Below are 8,022 nucleotides of genomic sequence, written 5' to 3'. Positions count from 1 at the left end.
GTACGATATGATACGGGAACGGCATGGTGAATGTAATAGGGTTTTACGTGACCGAAACTGGACAGAAACTGAGCTAGCAACGACATGGTGTTTCAGTCCTAACGACCGAAGCAATGTGTTACGAGCCGTGGTCCAATCGGACTCACGTGGCCAGAAGTTCGTTGTGATTTCTGGTGATTTGGTAAGGAATGAGCGGATTAGCCAAGTTTATTTCACCACGGGACGCCACCATAAGGATAGGTTTTTCGTGAATTAGCAGATTTCATTGCCAAGGCGTCACTAGAAGTAGTAGGGTAGAGACGTAACCCCTTGTAGTACTATTTTCTTCGTACTTACAAGGATGAGCATTTTTTCTATTGTAATAATTTCTTAGAAGGAAAAGGAAAAATATTTAATCCGTTTGGCTACGTTTACTTAACCCCTTGCACTACCATTCCTTTCGCGCTGCGTTGATTAGCCCCTATTTATCCTCAATATTTTTAATAATAGTACTAGACCATTTTTGTTGCTTTTATTGTCTTTATATAGCTTTGTTTCTACACTTTGATAACAGAAAAGTTGGTTTTTACTTCGATGTAGTAAAAATTAATAATTTTCATATTTAGTAGAGCTTGCATAAAATCTTCATCACGAGTCTGACTCGTTATTATAGTGCAAAGGGTTAAATGGTTAAATACTGATGACAAGAGGACTGAATTTTATTCCGGCTTAAAAGAACAGAATAACTTTTATACTTAACAAGATATTAATAAAAATCTCTACGACGAGCCAGACTCGTCAAAATACGGCAAGGGGTTAAGCTAGATTGCTTCGTAACTTTTCAAAGAAATGAAGATACAGTTGGAGATACTTGGGCGGCAAAGGTGTATCTCTGTGGGTTATACCAGCTACTCCTTCGAATTAAGAAATGAATAATGTGTAACGCGGATTCTAGATCAAGCTTTCAGTTGTGGCACTGAGGCGGGCTTATAACCTCGTAACGATGTAGTAGACTTGATCTTGCAACGTGTCTTCGTTAACAACTATCTTGGAACTAGCTTGATTTTGGGTTGCATTTGAGCCCTACACATATAAAAGGTGATCCACACAAAGGAGAAAGATAAATGGTTCGAAGAGAACTACATCTGTAGGCCTTTAAATTTTTTTTAGATGCAGCAGTGCATGTGCAATTAACAATTGCAAAATTTCTTTAAATAGAAATACATTTTTTTACACAGAACGATTCTTCTGTTCATTCTACGTAAATAATTAGGGTACTATGGCAAAAAAATTATTAGATCTCGAGATATTTCAAAAAATGTCTTTATTGAAGAAGATATCGAAACCGTCGACAACCATCGCGACAAATGTTTTTCAAATTGAATAACAGTTTGCAACACTATGGTGCATTTACGAAACCCAAAAGAGAAGTTCCAAAACTAGTAGTAGGAAATGAAAACAACAGAGTGAACACACAACATAGTCATAAAGTGTTTGAGTGTCCTTTGTCGGTAACTATATTGGAACTAGCCTGCTTTTTGGTTGCATTTGGGCCCTTTATATACTCGAAATTCTCCTGGAAAACGGTAGTGGGGGATGTCCATATGTGCCCGATTATGGGAAACTACCCTCTAAACGATGCCATGACTCATAAACATGTGGAACAAATCCTTTGGCGAGTCGTTGACCAACGTACGCTTTCAGGAACGCACCAAACAAATATGAACCGAAAAATACTAGACATTTGTTTTCAAAACTTGTTTTCCAGGGCTTACATTAGATGCCTGGGGATATATTAGATGCCAAAAATACTATACTGGAAAAATCTCCTTATGATAAATGGAACGAGACAAACTCTACCCAATGTGTACTGGACGCCTAAAAGTCGTCCATTTTACGTTCATTTTAAGTCTAAACATCTTACGCTCTAAAATAAAATGGACGTCTGTTTTTGGACGCCTTCAAGACGTCTCAACGACGTCTTTACAATTTGTCTTGAAACATAAATGAACATAATAAGCTCAAAATATGTTTTCTAGGCGTTTTTTATTTTTTCAGTTTTTTTCCAATTAAATATAACTTTAACGTAAAAAATGACGATGTGAATTTTGTTTCTGCGCTTTTTATATAACTTGTACGTTACCAAGAGCGCATCGATTAGCAATTAATTTTTCATAAAGATAGTTCTTCCAGAAGTTGGCCTTCTTTAGTACATAATATATTTTAATACATAATATTACATAATGCTTTATAACACATTTCTTACAAATGGTTTGCAAACGACCTGCAAATAGCGACCTGCCTAAAGAAACGTTTTACAGACGTCCATAAAATGTCTTTTAGGCGTCTAAAGGACGTTTTTAGGACGTTCGTAGGACATTCGAAAGACGTCCCGAATGTACACCAGACATCTTTAACCCCTTGCACTACGATTCCTTTCGCGCTGCGTTGATCAGCACGTAGTTCTCCTTAATATTTTTAATAATAGGACCAGATAATTTTTATTTCTTTTATTGTCTTTATGTACTTTTGTTTCTAGACTTTGATAAGCGTTGAATTTATGTTCATTTGGATGCAGAAGGAATTAATAATGTTCGTATTTAGTAGATCTCGCATGAAAATTGTATCACGAGTCTGACTCGTTATTATAGTGCAAGGGGTTAAGACGTCTAATTGATTTTGAGACCAATCTAAAGATGTTCTTGTGCTATCTGGGTGTGGACAGGGTTCCGCAGCCGGTCTTCTGTAGCATGATTTTAATTCTGCTGCTCCACGGGTTCATTTTTTTCCTTACAATTATCGCGACGAAGTGTTCAATTACCGCTGGCAACTCTGTCGCGCGCGGACTATTTCAAAACCAATCACTGGGCGAGGTTCTTCAGCTTCGATTGTGCCACGGTTTCAATTGATCAAGCCGCCTACTGCTGGTTGATTTTCCAGCGACCAGAGGAACGTTGATGCCTCCGACGCGAGTAACACGATCGATCGGCGATGCTATCGCTCGCCGAGGGACCGAAGAGCCTGCGTCTGGTTAGCGGACGCGCGCGGCAAGATTTTGCAGCGTGGGTAGGAAACTTGGCGCAGCTGCTACCGTCGTCGCTCACCTTCTCGCCCGCAATTTATGCTAAGTGAATTAACATTGATCTGCTCGGGAAATATGGGTTCGTTCCGGCAGACAGAGGCCCGTATTCTCTCTCGCTCGCGCCCCGCACACCGACAACTCCACGCCCACCAACACCGTGTACCCGACTACCATCCTTCCGGCCGTGGCATATTCGAATTTTACGCGCTCGCACACGTTCATGGACCGACCCCGTGTTTCCCCATACATCGTTCCCGGAGCGTTGCGAAGCTTTCGTTCAGTTGGTTGAACGCGAACGGAAGCAAGCCATGAAAGGGCACCGCACCACGCTAAGAGGTGCCGTAAACGATGCCATGGAAAAATCAATTAATCCTGCGGTGATATCGCGGGGCTGCTCACGGGTGAAATTATGCTCCATCCGAATTCGGCTTGACAAAGCGCCAGAAATACCTTGCGCGCTACGACCTACCTACGGTTTTTCGAGAAATTCGTCGACGATATTTGAAGAGCTGCAAAGTTTTAATTAAGCAAGCTTCTTTATCACGGCGTGTTGAATCTTTTATGGGATTAGTTAATTAAGCTATTCTTTTATTTTCTTTGTTGTTTGATGAAAAAGTTTAATATGTTATTTGATTAATATGAAGAAATTTGTAAAAAATGTGATGTTAATTTATTTAAAGTTGTACTTTGCACAAAGTTCCGCAGTGTACAAACTATACAATGGACGAAATTTCTATAGCGCCCTTAATATTGTTTATTAAAGCAGCTAAATATTTTCATAATATAATTAAAAGTCTGTTGAATATATAAGGGAACAATAGGAAATAAAAAAACAACTTAGCAAACAAAAAAATGGCTTCATTTCTTTATAAACGGTATCAAATAATAAAAGACATAACTTCATACTCCGAAAGTATAGGAAATATTAATAGAAGTTTACATTATTATTTGTACGAACTGCTGTTAAAAATATTAGAATATTATTATGATTAAAATATTTGCGATATTATTTTATTAAAATTAATATTAAGATTAATATTATAATATCTTCCGGTTTCTATAACATTCTAATTGACTGTCCTTGCGCAAATTTCGCGGTTAGTTATGTGTTTTATTATTTGATACAGTTTATAAAAAAGTGACGCAATTTTTTGTTTGTCAAGTTTGTTTTCCTTGTTGTTCTCTTGCATATTGAACTGACTTTTAATTTTATTATCAAAGTACTCAGCTTCCTATAGCAAAGAATATTAGTATCCATATAGAAATTTTGTTTACCGTATTTTCAGTGAGTTATCTGTCGCAGGAGTGAGAATCGTGGATAAAACCACGGCATCCATACCATTTACAAACGAATTGCGAACTTACATATGTGTAGTGAACTCACCACTACTACGTCATTTTTCCTCTCGACCAATTTATAATTATAAATACAATCTGCTCCTGTTCCGCGTTCGTTTTGTTTGAACGGCGAGTGTGAAAAATTGTTAAAGCGTTCAAAGAACGATTAAAAGCAGGTTATAGAGTGTCGGGCACTGGTTTCAGGCAAAAACCGTTGTTGCTTGGTCAAAGTGATTCGCTGCGTGATGGCGACCGTTTAAAAAAGGAATCCGGCCGGCGGGTGCACACGTACCGCGTGTTAGAAGTTATATTAATCGCGCGGGTATGCGTCTAGTTTCGCGAGTCGTATCAATTTCAAACGAAACTATGCACGGGATCGATTAGCGGCAAATGGTGGGGCTGGGCGCAACGTCCGTTTCGAATTTGTTGAATTCTTTCCGAATATTCTCTGTATTATTCGGGAAGCCGCGGGATCACGGCTGCTCCAACGATAGAACCAATTAATCCGCGCGGCTCGCGAGACCGATTCGATTCGGAGTAACCCTCCTTCGGCCGGCTGCCAGTGTATCTCGTTTCCGTATCAATTAAACGACACAAGTCAAGCCCGGCCACCCCCCTCCCCCCTTCTCGTCCCCGGGACGCTTGAATGTGATCGTTAAAAATTGTCGCTAAACACGGCCCCCTCCCCCCGGTGTACGCGGAGCGAAGGGTCGACGATATTTCTCGATAGAATGTATATAGCCACGCGAAAACCAATTAACCTACATTCAGGCCGACTGCATTTGCGCGCGGTGATTTCCCTAATTATACGCGACAGCTCGCCGCGAGTTTTATACTTTATTTCCGCTTAACGTCGCTGCCCATCTCGTTAAGGATTTCAATATTTTTTAAATTCTATCTTTTTTCCGTCTCGTCGCGTCGCTCAGGAGCGTTTCGCCTGCCGGGGAGAGGGGAAAAAAAAAAATAAAAGGACGAGGAAGCGTGTTCCAGCGACCACGCTTTTCCTGTCTCATTGACTGCCTTTTTCCCGCCCGTTCTTTTTACGCGACCGTTCGCTCCGCCCGTTAAAAAACGGTGCCGCGGTGTCAAATCCTGCCGAGGAGCAAGTCACGCTTATAAGAACGTTTTAATTTCCTGCACGCGTGGAGTTTTCGACGTAAGTAGACTGCGAATATTACGCACTCGCGGGGCGCATTCAAGTGTCGGCCGCGACGAAGTAACTACCTGGGAAGTTTAATGAATTTTTCATGTTTTTCATGGAAAGCATAAATTTATTACGATGCCGCCATTCCTACGGGAAAGTTTCTCGCTGGGAAAAATATCTTGTAGACGTTTCTTAAACGAAGATACCTTCAATCCTTTGATTTATAATGTTATGTCGAACACGTTATTGAATCCATTTGAATTTTGCGGTGCCGGTGAAAATAGTAATTGAAAAATAATTATTTACTTTGGCGTTAGTGGAAATATTATTAGAAATATTTATTTAATTCTATGTATAATATATACGTACGTAATTTAAATTTTATAATTTATCGAAATATTCGTGGAAATACAATTTCAAATTTTTATTTAGTTCTTAGTCATGTGCAATATGTACATTTATTACTTTATTTACTTTCACATTAATGGAAATATTTGCAAATAAATATTTAAGAGGTATTAAACGAAAGTTACGAATTACTTAATTATATTTTTGTTTCTGGAAAGTAATAGATTGGAAACTATGAAACGGGTGTCGCAGCTGAACACAGACTAAACAAAAACGCCCGTTTCATAGATTCCAACCTAATACTTAGTTTGCTTAAAGATGGAAATATATTTCTTCTGCATACTTCTTCAATTACTTATTTTATTGTAATAGTTACTCTCCGAAATTAATATTTCAGGTCCCTCTATGTTGCAAGTTTAAAAACATAAATACCTATGCTTGGTGAGTTTAGTATTAATGAAAATGAAAAAAATTATAATGTAGTACTAAAAAATTTATTTTCTGATGTAACATGATAAGAGTAAAAATTTAGTACTAATTGTCAAAAATATTATTAGTTATTTTGTAATGTGTTATATAAAAAAATGTTCATAAATTCAAAATTAATTTTTTACTTTATTCGATACATAATGATTGTTACTCTACGTTATCTTGACAGTGTCGCATCTAAGAAATAATGTAACTGTCTAGAATGTAAAGCAGTGCCGGCGTGTACCACTTTTATAGTGAGATGAAAGTTCAGCCGAATTGGTCAACGAGAATCGAAAAACACGAACGACTCGATTAATTCGAGCGCGTACTGTCGACGCGTCGACCATGCAACCCTCCGAAAACGTACGGCTTTGAAGCAGTTTTATGGTGAAAAAAGGAGTCGTCACGTTGAGTGTACTCAGCACACTTTTTTCGTAATATTTCAAAAAGTCATATTTTGGGAACATACTTATGTAATATGAACCGAGTCTTGTGTTATTAAATACTTTATAGAAATTTCTTGTAATATGATGCTAGGAATCGTCAAATGTTATTAAGTGAACAATACGAAGTAAATAATTTTTATCGTAAAATAACAGCTGCACGTGATACAAATTATTTGCTGCATATTAGCTGCACTTATGAACAAAATCTCTGTGTACTAGATAAAATAAAATATTGTAAAATTTGTAGCGTAAACAATATATAAAAATATAGCATTATTTATATAGCAATATATAAAATTTGCATAAAGTGTTTATGAAAATGTATAAAGCAGACTCTGTTCATTAAATAGTTAATCTTCTCTATCACAAAGAAATTTTGAAGTTGGATGCAGAGCAATCAGATTTTTAATCTAATTTAATTCGTAGCAACAGTCTGACACAAATAATTTTTAAAAATTATGCTTTGTCATTAATTTATATTTTGAAATTGATGGCAATAATCATCAGCTTGATTAATTACTGATCAGTGCTCTTAGTTATAGTATAATAATTTTTTTATTTCAAAGTACATACTTGTTTATGCTTTCGCACAATATGCTGATACACTGTGAAAGAAGATCCATAAATTGATTGTTCTCACACATACACGGCTGCATAATTCCATTGGTTTGCGAAAGTTGTATCGTGAACGAAATTTTTTTATTCAATTAGGTCAGCCGATATCGCGAAAATATTTCCGTGCAGTGTTGCAGCACGCGATCAAAAATTTCGCTCATTTTATGGTGAGCTCAACCTTTCCTATTTTTTTTTTGCATATACCCGTACCTCATCGTCACTGTTTTTAATCGAACCAGCTCCGACCGTCGCGGCATCAGATTTTATCAAGCGCACTGGAACAAGTTTTATAAATTTTATTAGTCGACATTTGAAACGCGACACACTGATAAACAGAGAAATGTGCATCGGACAAGAGCTTGTCAACCTAACGGTATCAAGCGATGCACGGTAGAGTGACGCGGGAATTTCGTACATAAAGTCAACCTAAAAAGTGTTTTAACAATATTGAGTTTGAACAAAATCGTTCGAAAACTCCAGCGAAAATAAACTTTATGCAGAGTATGACAAGGAAAGATGGTGTCAATTTTTTGGTTGACAATATCGGACGCTTTTATTTGTCACATCTACCATGCATACGGTTCAATGATTTACAAGGT

The sequence above is a fragment of the Augochlora pura genome, chromosome 10 (assembly GCF_028453695.1).
Source record: "Augochlora pura isolate Apur16 chromosome 10, APUR_v2.2.1, whole genome shotgun sequence".
NCBI classification, from domain to species: Eukaryota; Metazoa; Arthropoda; class Insecta; order Hymenoptera; family Halictidae; genus Augochlora; species Augochlora pura.
Note: the sequence above shows the minus strand (reverse complement) of the source record.